Raw genomic sequence first — 14,607 nt, 5'->3', positions numbered from 1 at the left:
GGCTGCATTACTGTAGTATGCTGATTTTAAGTCATTTGGGTATAAACAAGGAGTGGAATAGCTGGGTCAAATGGTGGTTCCATCTCAAATTTTCTGAGGAATCTCCATGCTGCTTTCCATAGTGGTTACACCAATTTGCAGTCCCACCAGCAATGTAATAATTTCTGAAATTTTAAAAGTAAAGTTTTATGTGTTTTATAATCAGGAAAATATTATTTCTTTAAAAATGGAGCATTGATATGCCTATTTTTATGCATATCCCATCTAAAACCATAAAACTTAAAGTCCTTTAATTTTTTTCTCAACCATTTGAATGTTTCATATGTATTGCTTCCCATAGAGTCAAACATACCATCTCTGCCTGTAGGAAGATGAAATAAAAGGTAGAAATAATTCCTCTGTGGCTCAAGTAAATTCAAATAGCATTTTCTGCAAATCAGATCATTAAGACACTGATTTTCCTTGGAGTCATGGACATTGTTGAAAAAGAAACATTTTCCCAACTTCAGACAGAAATACCATGTTTATAAATGTGTGGAAGCAAACTTTCTAGCTCATTGTGAAAGTGACCCATTGTAAAAATGAAACAGAATATGTTCATGAGGGTTAGGGTTAGAGGTTAGGGTTAGGGTTGTGTCTGTGAATTTCTGTAATTCATATGAAAATGTCTCAGAATTCAACAGACAATGGAGAGCAAATTGCTTCATCTCTGGGAGGAGAAAAGCTTTCTGCTTAAGAGGATGCACACATGGGGAAGGAGCACTCCACATTCTGAATATATTCTTAGAAGTAAAATAGTGATGACAACACCTATTCCACAAACCCTTCTCTGACTTACTGGGATGAACAACTGCTACTAGTTTATGTGAAACTGTAGCATCTGCCATATATGGTACTGAAAACCAGATATGCACTGGGGATGAGTGCTAAGAAATCTAATTCCTTAAATAAATAGTACAGATACCCCCAAAGGTGATCCCAGTTAGTTCTCTAACTGCTCCATCATTGGGAACCATGCATTGTTTAGTGATGAAAATGCTTTCGAGAACAGATATTAGCTCCACTGATGACCAGATTGCACATCATAAAGTTTCCTCAGGCCTGGGTCTCCCCCTAGATTTCCTATGTACATTACTAGCTAGAAACAATAGAATCCTTACCTCTTCTTTCTGTGCATTCCTCACCTGGAAGTCTTGTCAGCTAACCTTCAGAATATTCCTTGGACTCTCTTTTTTCTCCTTTTCCTGTGACACACTTGGGGTTCTTCCCATCTCTTACCATGCCTTGCCTACCAGCCTCCCAACTCTGCACCTGGATGTCTTTCTCACTGGAGAAGGGAATGTTTTTTTGAGGATGAAGAGCAAGTTTTATATTCTTTACATTTTCCAGAGGGCATTGTTCCTAATAGCTGCTCATCAACCACTGGTTTTCTTGCTTGACTGAAAGGTAATAATTGAGGTGGAAAAAAAGCACTAAAGCTGAGAAACTAAAGACCTAGGTTCTGCTGTATGGCTCTCCATATTAGTTACGTATGGCTTTGTAACAAATTACCTCCAAACTCGTGGCTTACAACAGCAATTGTTTTATTATCTCTCATATTATCTGTGGATCAAGATTTCAACAGAGTGTAGTGGAGATACTTATCTCCCCTTTGTGATATCTAGAGCCTCAGGTGGGAAGACATGAAAGCTAAGTGAAGTGACAGCTATGTTCTGGAATCATGTGGGGGCATCTTCATTCACATGGGTGCCGACTGATGCTGGTATCAGCTGAGGCCACAGCTGGCTGTTCTTCAGGACACTGACACATGGCTTCTCCCGTAGCCTTTCTGCTTGGGTTAGTTTGGGCCTCCTCAAGGCATGGCAAGGGCAACTGGGTTCTTAAAGCAAGGGATTCAAGACAATTGACAATATCACTTTCATGACCTTGCCTTGGATATCACGTAACCTCAATTCTCCTGTAGTCATAAATTGACCTGGTTTGTTAGGCAGAACAAAGAGCACTCTAAAATGTTCACATTTTAATCCCTGAACCTGTAAATTTGTTAGCTGACCTGGCAAAAGGGGCTTTGCAGATGTGATTAAGTTAAGGACTCAGAGATAGGAAGATTATCCTGGATGATCCAGGTGGCTACAATATAATCCCAAAGTCCTTATAACAGGAATCCAGAAGGTTCAGAATCAGAAAAGGAGATACGACGATACAGAAGCAGAGGGCAGAGGGATGCTGGCCATGAGCCAAGGAATGCAGGCAGCCCCTAGAAGCTTGAAAAGACATGGAAACAGATTCTCCCTAGAGCTTCAAGAAGGATCTGGCCCTGCCAATATCTTGATTTTATCCTACTAAGACATATTTTGGAATTCTGATCTCTCAAACTGTAAAATAATAGGTTTGTGTTGTTTTATGCCACAAGTTTTTGTTGATTTGTTTACAGCAGCTACAGGAAACTGATATACCCAGATTCAAGGCAGGGAACATAGACTTCCATCTTCTCAGTGATCAGTGTCAAAGTTGCATTCAAGAGCATGTGGAACAAAACAGATTATTGTAGACAGATTTTAAAAAGGCAATCTGCCACACTCAACCACTAAGTAGGTGGGTAATTAGAGGTTTGTCTTTCTGGGTCTTAGTCTCATCATCAGACAAATGAGAGGGTTGAGTGTGAGGACCTCTAACATTTAGGTCCTCCAAATTCCTGATCCTATGAGTGAAAGGGAGTCTAATATTTTCATGAGAATTCATAATAAATCATGGCCAATTTCCTAAGTTGTACCCTAATTCTTATCATCATTTATTTACTATTCTAAATGGAATGGGCCATAGATACATGCATCAGAAAATAAGCATAGTGAATTCCTAAGAAGGTAAGAGTGGAGACTTAGACTTTTTGGTGTTTGCTTGCTTTTGTTTTTGCAAAATTTCAAAATATAAAAGAAAAGAAGGAAGGAAAAAAAGAAGAAAAGAAGGAAGGAAAATATTAATTCTTTGAGATAGGGACCATTTCTTGCTGATTCTTTGAATGGAATCCCAGTAACTGCCATAGAGTCTAGTATTCAGATGACCTCCAAAGAAAGTCATGTGAAAATAAAAAGACAATACAAGTTACACTGGTTATATGCATGACAGCTTTTTAGGGTGGCCCACCCCTAGGTGGATTATTAGGTATAAAGCCTTGATTCACTTTTTCTTGGGAAGCTAGTTCAGTGGGCTTTTAACTTGTCTCATTTTTCCCATCCTTGTCCTAAATACAGCAGTCAGAGTAATTCTGATAAAAGTTAATGTTATTCATGCCCCTCTCCTAAAAACCATCCAGAGGCTTCCTGTCCCACTTGTTATTGAATCCAAAGCTTTTACCTGGACCAGAACTAGGGTGAGGCCTGGGAGATTCCTGGGGTGCATAATTTAAGGAGGAACTCACTCTTAGGTGCCCACCCTGCACTTGCAGAGTTCTGAGAATGACTGCCTCCTTAAACTGTGTGCTTTGCTTGCCCCACCCTCATCCTGACACTGACCCTTATCTAAGGTGGTAATTCAAGACTATTTACCATTGAACACCTCACATCCCACATCTCTCTGATTTCATCTCTTCATATTCTCTCTTGCCTCCTTTTTACTCAAGCACACTCTCCTCTTGCTGTTCTGGCCCTCACTTCTACCTTAGATTGCTCGTTCATTAGACAGAAACATGACTTCCCTAAATGTACTAGCCATAATGAAACATCTGAGGCTGGATAACATATATAGAAAAGAAGTTCATTCAACTTACAGTTTTGAAGAATGAAAGTCTAAGGTTGGGCAAACCCTTTTTTTTATGTTTTTTGTTTTTTTGTTTTTTGGTTTCTGGTGAAGACCTCCTGGCATATAGTATTGTGGTAGAGGTACATGTCAAAGGGATTACATGGTGAGATAGAAAGCCAGAGAGTAGAGAGAGCTCTTTTATAATGACCCACATGATCTTTTATAACAACTCACAATTTTTTTTTTTTTGGAAAACCGCAAATAAAAAGTTTAATTTCAGAAACTGCATCCATCATTTATAAATACACTAAAGCACAGTCCACTCGAATTGAGAGCGAGCAAAGGTAGAGTATCCAACAGAAGGACAGCTTCCTAGGGGGCCATGGCAGAGGAGGGCATCGCCTCACCCACAGCACCCAATGGTCTGCAGGGATGTAGAACAGGAAGCTTTTTCAGATATTAAAGCAAACACTGACAACTGAATCTGACAACTGATAATTTCACTCTAATGTCCTGGGATTCTAAAATATCCCAGTGATGGCTGAATCTTCCCTATTATAAAATAACAACCCACTTTCACAGAACTAACTCGAGTCCCCTGAGAACTACGTTAATCTCTTCTGAGAGCAGTGGTCCCAGTACCCACTTACCTTGCACTTAACCTACATTCTAAAGGTTCTACTACCTCCCAATATCACCACACTGAGGACCACACTTTCCACACAGAATCCTTGGGGAACATAATCAAATCATATCCAAACCATAGCACCTGATATCATGTGCTAATTCCTCACCTCATTCAGGTCTCTTCTCTGCTCAAATGTTACTTTTTCTGAGAAACATTCCCTGACTACTCTATTAAAATTCAATTGAATGGCTCTCTTTCTCTTGCCCCTTAAATTTTATTCTTAGAACCTACTGCCATCTTATGTATTCTGGGTTGTTTTTGTTTATTTTGTTGGGGGTCTGCTTTTCATATTAGACATTAAGACTTGGGAGGAAAAGAATTTTTATCAGTTTTTCACTTCTGTGTCCTGGCACCACGAACAGTGCTTGAGCATATGTAAGTGCTCAATAAAATTTGTTAATTGAATAAATACAATATACAATTTGTCCCATACAACAGGGCATGGTTGCTTGTTCCCATCTACTCAGGAGGCTGAGGCAGAAAGATCACAATGCGAAGGCCAGCCTTCGCAAAGTAGTGAGGCCCCCATCTCAAAAAAAAAAAAAAATTGTCCTATAAAGTCATGTGGAATAGAAAATTATAGGATTTTAGAATAAATGAGAATTTTACTAAAGAGATCAACAAAGTACATATCCTCCATGACCTATCTAGATGAGCTAAGAATGGTCTTATGGATTGAACTGTGTCTCCCCCAAATTTCATTTGTTAAAATAATATCCAGAACTTCAGAATGTGACTTGATTGGAAATAGGGTCATTGTCAATATACTTAGTTAACTTGAAATAACACTAGAATAGTGTAGGCCCCTAATCTGACAGTGACCTTATACAAAAAGGGTAAATTTGGATGTAGACATATGTATAGGGAGAACACTATGTAAATTTAAATTCCAAGATCAGGGTGTCGCTTCATTAAGGCAAGTGTCTTAGCCCATTTTGCGCTGCTATAAAAGGATACTACAGATTAAGTAATTCACAGGCAGTGGGAAGTCCTAGTTCTGGGAACTGGGAACCTATTATAAGACCTATAATAGGTGATTGGGCCATGAGGTCTCTGCTCTCAGTATCAACATGTTGGCATCTGGTGAGGGCTTTCCTTCTTGTTATATCACCCCACAGCAGAAGACAGACGGGCAAGACAAGGCGAGGGCAAGAGAGTTTGAGCCAGAGAGGAAGGGAACCAAACTCACCCATTTATCAGAAACCCATTCTTGGGATGACGACATTAATCCACTCATGAGGGCAGAACCCTCATGACCTAAGCACCTCTGTAAGGTCCTATCTCTCAACACCGTTGCATTGTGGATTAAGTCTCCAACATATGGACACATTCAAACCACAGCATAAGGAACTCCAAAGATGGTCAGCAAACCACTGAAGATTAGGAAAGAGGCTTGAACAGATTCTTCTTCACAGCTCTCAGAAAGAATCAACCTTTTATATACAGAGTTATGAAAAATTATGCTGTGAATAGATAATTATGAATGTAATACACTCCACTATTGTCATGTATGTAAGAAAGAAATAAATAAATAATATACATAACTAAAAAAAAAGAAAAAGAAAGAATCAACCCTGCTGACATCTTGAACTCAGATGTCTACCTTCCAGAACTGAAAGATAATGAAATTTCTGCTGGTGAAGCCACCCAATTGTGGTACTTTGCTATACTAGCCCTAAAAAGGCAATACAAATCGATTATACGTTTGGAAATAACTGTAGAAGGGAAGGAGGAAGGAAGAGGAAGAGGGAAAGGAGGAAAGGAAAAGAAAGAGAAAGGAGGAAGAAATAATGACAGAGATGGTAGTGGCCCCCAAAGCCTGAAATATTTACTATCTGGCCCTTTACAGGTAAAACTTGCCAATACCTAAAATTTAGAGGTCATATATCTCATGTAACTTAGGAAATGTCCAAGTTCAGACAACAGTACTACGGCTTGAATGTATTGCCCGGAGTTCATGTATTAGATACTTAATTTCCAATGCAGCGATATAGAGAGGTGGGACCTATAATAGGTGATTAGGCCATGAGGTCTCTGCTCTCATTAATGGATTAATGCCATTATGAAGGAAGCAAATTGGTTATTGAAGAAATGGCATCCTTATAAAAGAGGAGTTTGGCCCCTTCTCTCTCATATGCTCTATTTTTCCATGTGATACCTTCATCCACGTTATGACACAGCAAAAAGGTCCTCACCAAATGCAGCCCCTCCATCTTGAGATTCTCAGCCTCAGATGAACTTCTGTTGTTTATAAATGACCTTGTTCATGGTCTTCTGGCACAGCAGCACAGAACAGAGTAAGATATATAGTATGACTGGTTTTAGCTATGCCCAAGACAGGCTGTCTTCAAGTCTATTAAAAAAAAAAAAAAAAGATCATACTACACTACTTTACTTTTAATAATCATTTCATCAATTCTTCCTTGTATAAATACCAAAGTGTTATTAAAACATTTTCATCTACTCAGTAACCTGAGTCCTATACAGAAACACAGCACACTTCATAAGTTTTTGAACAAAGCTCCTGCTATGATCCATACTTGTTTTTGCTCTTGTTATTAATTTTCTGAGATACTAGTTCTCAAGACATAATTAAAACATAATTATTAAAGATAAGAATAGATGTCTGCCTACTCTCTCTGGATCTTCCACAAACTTTGTACAGATTCTGCTATTACATATTTTACGCTAAAGAGGAACAAAAATGGAGAACTATCTGTTGAACAAATCTACCTGCCATGGAAATTACTTCAGAAATGATTTAAAAGAGAGTGGACCAGAGCCTGTAGTCGTTCTTTTAATGTGCCCCCAAACTCAGGGAGCAGCAAAATAAATCTGTTTTATTTTCATAAGCCAATGACTTGGTGCTATGTGTGCACACGTGTGTGTGTGCAAGCACACACACGTGCACACACACACACACACACACTCATACACACACACTGTTTTGGTTATTTAACCTTGAGTGAGATATTTAACCATGTGTACAGATAACAGTTTGGGCCTCCACCGGTTGTTGAAGATAATGGTTTCTACTACAAAGGGTCACTGGAAGAATTGCAGGAGATGAGGACAGAGGTGCTCTTTCCTTCCTAAGCCTTCTTAATTAGTTGAAGAAACTCTATGCCACTAATAAGGAAATATGTGCATAAATTTCGGTTAGGATGCTAATACACCTGAACTGTGGAGGAAATAGAAGGGAAGTTAAAGACAAATTTTTAACAAAAAGTCCATGAGAAGACGGAACATCTCAAGTGTGGCTGCTCTATTTTAAACTCCTGTACTTTTATAACAAACTCACAAGGAATATAATTTTCTTAAATCTGAGCAAAATTTGCACTTTATCTAATATCCACTTTTTAAAGCAGGAATTTTGTTTAGAGTAGGAACCTGGTGCTTGTTAGCAGGGTGGCCTTAGGCAATTTAATCCATGTTTCTTTCCTCAAATATTTAAAAAAAAAAAAAGTGTGTGTGAGAGGAGGGGTAATAACTATAGCATATAAGCCATAGGTTGTCTCAAGGATTAGGTGAGATAATGAAACATGAAAATGTCTAATAATTATTAGGGATTCAAAGTATGTTGACTTTCCTTACAAGTATATGGTTGAAGAAAATATGCAAATGTACATTTAATTATAATTATTTACATAATTGTTCATTTAATTATAACTAGCATGTGAAAACCCATCAGTATTTTCGTAAATGCCACCAGCCATATATTTTGTGATCTGTAAAGTAATTTCACATACACTTCAACATTTGCTCCGTACACTAAGAGTCACAAGAGTCTTAGGTGGGTAAATGGTGGGTTTAATTCACATGGGCAGAGCAGGGATTTGGGCTCCAAGTCATTATTCTGCTAGGGGCCTTTGGCCTGCTAGTGCTAGCTCTTAACAGAGTGACTTTTTGTTAACCCAGTGACAACTTAAGAACATTGTTGAGTGTGAAATCTATGTATCACTGAATCAAAGTTGTTTTGCAGGCCATTTAGAGACAGATCCCAAAAGGAATCTTGGATCATATATGGTGTGTATGAGAAAGACTTTCAGCTTTTTCTGGGTCCCAAATACCTTTGAAAATTTGATGAAGTTATGGCCCCCAAGCATGTTAATGATGCACCCAAAATTTTATACATAAATGTCAGTTTTTTAGATCCCCCTAACAGCCATCCAGTGAAGCTTTATAGGAGGTTTAAGAATCTCTCATCTAAACAGGTTAACTTTTAAATTTAAGTATAACAAAGACAGTCAACACTCACTTTTCTCCTTAAGACTCTTAGACCTTCAATCATCCAATAATGGCCAAACCATTCTATCCAATACTATAGAAATAAAATGGGATCATCCAAAGTGTTCCAGGACCCACACAGGTCATTTGGCTCAAGCTGAAGTCATGTTTACCTGTCACTTGTAGTTGACACCCTAACATGCAGGAAATGAACAAAGAGTAAAAGTCAGATTTTCAAAATGAAAATCAGAATTCTGGAGCATAGGCTACAAAATCTAATCAGTCGTCCCCCCTTATGAAAGAAGAAGAATAAAGAAGACTCCTTTATTCAGTTAAACTTTTGCTTAATTTGGGGCTGGGATCGTGGCTCAGTTGGCAAAGCGCTCGCCTAGCACGTCTGAGGCCCTAGGTTCCATTCTCAGCACCACATAAAAATAAATTAATTAAATAAAGATATTGTGTCCAACTACAGCTAAAAAAATAAAGATTAGAAAAAGAGAGAAACTGTTGTTTAATTGGCTCAAGGAAAGGCTGAGGCCTCCCGTGATTGCTCTGCAAAGATCCTCTAGCCCACCAGGGCTCATCTGAAACAGCAGCCCAAAGCTTGAACCTCATACCTCCTGCTCCTTTTCTCTACATCAGGTCCCTTCACCCACACCTGGCCTTACAAATCCCACTTCACCAGTGTTGTTTAAACTTGAAGTTACTATTGCTGCACTTGGCAAGAGCAGACACTGAGGGAAGCACACCCTTATCCTTAACTGATATGAAAAGCCCCACTCTAGCCCCTGGACAACCTGTCCTTGGAAACAGCAGTGGAACCCGTGTCTAGCTTGAGAAGCAAGCTTGCAAATACTTTCCAAATTCAATTTTCTCCAAATATAATCGAGGCTTCTGTACTCGGTTGTCCCAGAATCCTTAGGACTTCAGGGGGAGAATGCCAGGGGCCAAGGATAAAACTGTACCAGGAGCCTCTCACTTCCTCCCAGAGGAGTATCAGTTTAGGACCTCCCATCTCTTTCTTTTTCTAAATTTTATTTATTTACTTATGACTGGGAGAATGGTTCAGAGTTTCTAAGTCCTGGTAGATGAAAAAGAAGGTGGGAAAGCTCTGCTGTCAGGAGCCTCTGGAGTGGCTGAATGCAAATTCCGTGCGAGTGGCTCACGAGGGTTGTTGGGTGCTTGCTGTTTATTCAAGTATGGGTCAGGTTAGCCACCTGGGGCACAAATCCTGCAAAACGAGTCTTGAGAGCGAGCGGGGCGAGCTCTTGCAGGTAGGAGGGTGCAGCCGCCGAGCTAAAAATAATGAGGGCAAGAGAAAGACTGGCACGCGGTGGAGGTGAGGCCGCACAGGTGAGGCCGCACCAGGGGCAAGGATGCAGTGAGAGCACCCAGGCTGAGCTGTGCTGCGTGGTCCCGCCAACCCTCTGCCTATGGTGAACATACACGCACAGGTTACTAGGGCATCGCCGCAGGGACCCAAGGAGTGGACTGGGCAGCCTCCTGAGCCTCTGAAAACAGCCACCATCTGCCAGGCCATTGTGGCCCTTGGGCATCTAGGCCTAATCATGATGTTTCTTTAGGTGAGGGCACATGGGGGAGGTTCAACTATGCATCTGACCAGAGAGGGCAGAAGGATAAGGAGCTGGAAAAAAATGTGCCCCCGGCCCCCCGCAGCTGGTCTGGGGAGGATAGGAAGGCTCTGGACCTGGTGAAGCTGTTGTCCTGTAGCTTAGCATGCTAGACCCCCTGCAATCAGGGAAGGCCAGGTGCAGCATGGAATGAGCTCTGATAGGACCTACTCCATCTTCCTGCAGGAGGTGAGCTCAGGGTGCAACTTAGTTGCCTCCCAAGGGGAAGACTCTCTCCCTGGATTAAACCAGCACCTTACTTTCTCGACTGGCAGCTCATTCTCTCAACACATCTATTTTCCTTGAAATTGAGTTTGCTGATCTGTGAACCTGGCCCTGAGGACTCAAGACCCGTAAGAGGACCAAGTGTTGGCCACATGAACCTAGATTTATCTTTTTGCATCAAGCTGGGACTCAGTTTTGAAGAAGGATCAAGTCACTTCTTTGGAGTCCCATTTTCTTTATTACTATTCTCTCCCCAGACCATCTCCCAAGCTTTGAGTTTCCAGAATCTGGACATAGAGCCCATTTCTTTCTCTTAAGCTGTTACCTGTGTTTTGTTTTCATGCATTTTTATAGAAAAAAATTGGGGGACCCTGGCATTTCCCCCCAGAGACTGATGCACGTAATATTCAGTCCAAACCTCTCAGCCAGTCACAGATGCCTCTGGGAATCTTTGTTTTAGCCTAGAGGTTCCTGGCCCTCCTTAGGTTTGAGAAAAGTTAACAGGGATCTTTGAGCATTTGCCTTCCACCTTGGGTTTCTCTGATGCCCAGAGGCCAGGCTTTGGTTGGTATGGCCACCCTTGAAGAGGAACCCAGAGTGGATTTCCTGAGGCCTTAGTTCTGTTTTTCAGGGGTTGTGGCCACCAGCAGATCACAGATCAGCTACTTCTAGTTTTTCCCTGCAAATCCCTTTGGCTCTAAGCATTGTCTCTTTTTGGAGGTTTCAATTGTTGGTCAAAGAAAGTATTTCAATTGTTGGTCAAAGTCATATTTTCCATAAACTTTTTATTCAAATATAACATAAATAGAAAGTGCCTAAATCTCAGGTACATAACTTAATGAATTCCCACATAGTGAGCATCAATTTCATCTGTATATAATCCTAGAGGGGCTTACAAACAATTTGTAATTATTCTTGAACAGGACATTAGTGAAAGGGTTCCCTCCACTCCAAGGACCGGACTATGAGTAAAAATACCCAACTTTACTTATATGGTAAAAAATTCTTGGATCACATATTCCTGTGAATAAAGGTTTCCATGCAAAAGAATAGAAAGCTTTTAGCATGAATTGAGGAAAGAATGTTAGTTGTTACTACCCAATTAACATATGATTGGGAAACCACAATAATCACTTGGTAGTCAGACATTGGAGTAGTACTGCACCCTGCCTCCAAGACCTATCCTCTAGTGACACTGCATTCTTGTCCAGGTCACACTGTTCATGCACACCAGGGAGAGAAATAGTGAAGGATATGTGAACTGAGAACAAAGACATTCCAAAGTTTTAACCTTTTTCACACATTCTATAAGAATTTATTTCCAAATAGCACACCTGTTACACAGAATTAGGTGGGTACAGTTGACTATCTTTTAGGAAAGGAAGCCTTAAATATTAAATAGGCAAAGCTAAATATCCTTCATTGTGTGCTGCTCCCATCTTTACCTTTCTTGGAAAAGAAAGAATGTCTACATCTGTGCCCTGTCTGCCATCATACATGTTAAACATATAAGCTCTAAACATGAAGCACTCTTCTCATCCATCAGATATCACTGAGATCTCACTTAGAATTATCTGCCCATTTTTCATGTTATACTTTGAAGGAATTATTTTTAAAGGATTATATTCTAGAGAGTAGCAAGACAATAATTCAAGACACAGGGAACTGAAACAGTATTGTATTTTCTTTTATTTTTTCACGAGAAAGTATTAGAATCCAGTATTAATAGCTTCAAGTGAGGTGTATCAAGAGTGGACAACAGTCTTGAATGTTTAGAGAAGGAACAACTTGTACAACTGGGTTAAAAATTCTTCTTGGTGTTAGGGGGTGCAGCTCAGTGGTCAAATGCTTGTCTAGCACATGCAAGGCCATGGATTCAATCCCCAGGACTGCCAAAAACAAAACAAAAACTTCTTGACCAGGAAAAAAGGAAGTGGCTTAGGGTTTTTTGTTTTTGTTTTCATACTGAGGATTGAACCCATACGTGCTTTACCACTGAGTTACATACCCTGCCCTTTTTGTTTTATTTTTTTTTATTTTGATACAGGGTCTTGCTAAGTTGCTGAGGCTGGCCTCAAACTTGCCATCCTTCTGCCTGAGTCTCCTGATTTGCTTGTATTACAGGCATGTGTCACGGGGCCTGGCAGGTTTAGATTTTAACAAGATGGATAGAGAAAATTCTAAAGTGAGAGGACTTAGGAATCAGAAAAATCAGAGATAGAAAATGCCTTGGAGGTGTCAGTGAGTCCATCATTTCTTTGATCTCAGTAGGTATGACTTTGACAGTTATGGGTTATTTTGGCAGAGGTATATTCATAGTAAAACTATAATGAATGTAATTCAATGAATGCTATTCATGTAAACAGCAGCCCGTATTCAATACACACTTGAGGTGTACGCAATAAAGGTGAGACACAACCTTTTCCTTTCAAAAATTTATCATGACCTTTAAATAAAACTCAACAGCAAAGTGTTTCTTTACCTTCTACTTTGCTCATTTAATCACTACTCTTGTAAAGAATAATACTAACTAATATTTATTGACCCCCTTTGTGCTTGCCATCTGAGCATATCAATTCATTTAATGATTACAGGAATATAATGAAATAAAAAAATGATTCTCAGGTTATAAATGAAGAAACTGAGACACTGAAGGATAAGCCATTTGACTATGACTTAACTACTAGGATTACTGTCTGTAGATCCTGGTGCTTGAGAAACCTGTGAAAAACCTGTTCAGTCATCACATTTTACAATGTGGAAACTTTGACCTAGCAGAGGTAACCAGATTCTTTTTTCAAGATCACAACCTTTTTTCAGAGGAGGGAACAGAAAGTCTTTCCCTAAGGTGGGCTCTATGTCAAGAAGAAACAAACATCAGGGTCTTGATTTTGTTCCGTCATTGGAGAACTTGGGAAAATCTCCTGAAATTCCCTGTACTAGCACACTGCAAGGTATAGCAGGGGGTGCCTTGGCCTTGGAAAAGCCTCAGGGCAGGACTTTTTAGGTGGATCCACAGGGTCTATTCCCACAGGGGATCCATCCATCTTCCTGCAGGCCCAGTTCAGGCTGTGGAGGAGGAGACAGACTGACATGGTCTGACTTTTGGTCCATCACTATAGTTCTGTGACCTGGAGCAACTTATATAGCCTCTGTAAATTTCAGATTCTCATCTGTAGAACAGGGATTTATGTGGGTTGTCGTGAGGGCTAGAGAACAGATATGTAACATATGGTATATATTAATAAAAGAAAAACTAAGGGTCCAAGCCAGTTTCAGAGATCCCTTCTGCTATGGTTTAGAATTAGGTATCTCCCAAAAACTCATTTGTAAAACAATGCAAGAAAGTTTAGAGATGAAATGATTGGGTTATGAGAGCCCTAACCTGGTCAGTGCATTGGTCCACTGATAGGGATTAATGGGGTGGTAATATAGACAGGTAGAGTGTAATTGGAGGCAGTGAGTTATTGGGTGCATGTCTTTGGGATATATATTTTTTTTCCATGGAAAGTGGAGCTGTCTCTTTCTCCCTGCTCCTTGGTGGCCATGTCCTGAGCCACTTTCTTCCACTACACTCTTCCGCCATGATGTTCTGCCATCCCTGGGGCACAAAGCAATGGAATTAGCCATCTATGGACTGAGACCTCTAAAACCATGAGCACTCTAAAATTGTTCTTGTCAGGTCTTTGGGTCCAGCAGCAAAAAAAAGCTGACTAAAATACCTTCCAATCCACTTTTAATTGCTCTATCTTACTGCTTCTCAACAGTTAGCAATGGTGCTGGGAATTCTTTAAAGTATTCTCCTATAGCTTCAATAGAAAGTTTGAAGACTCCATGTGGTTCTTAGTTTAGGACCCAGAAGCAAATACTACTATGTCTACAGAATTAGAATTTTTTTTTTTTTTTTACCTCTGTAGACTTTTTTGGTGTGTTCTGGGCATAGTAAGACTATAAGGGCCATATTTAACAGTTTATAAAGTATTAAGCAAGCAACTTCCTTGCTTATTCAATAATGTCTTGGTATCTGTTTTTAATGGTATGTATCAGTCTTGAAACTAAGTGAAATCACTTTTATAACAGTAGTTCTCAAACTTCTGT

Source organism: Ictidomys tridecemlineatus, chromosome 5, assembly GCF_052094955.1.
Source record: "Ictidomys tridecemlineatus isolate mIctTri1 chromosome 5, mIctTri1.hap1, whole genome shotgun sequence".
NCBI lineage: Eukaryota > Metazoa > Chordata > Mammalia > Rodentia > Sciuridae > Ictidomys > Ictidomys tridecemlineatus.
The sequence above is the reverse complement of the archived record's forward strand: the minus strand, read 5'-3'. Positions refer to the sequence as shown.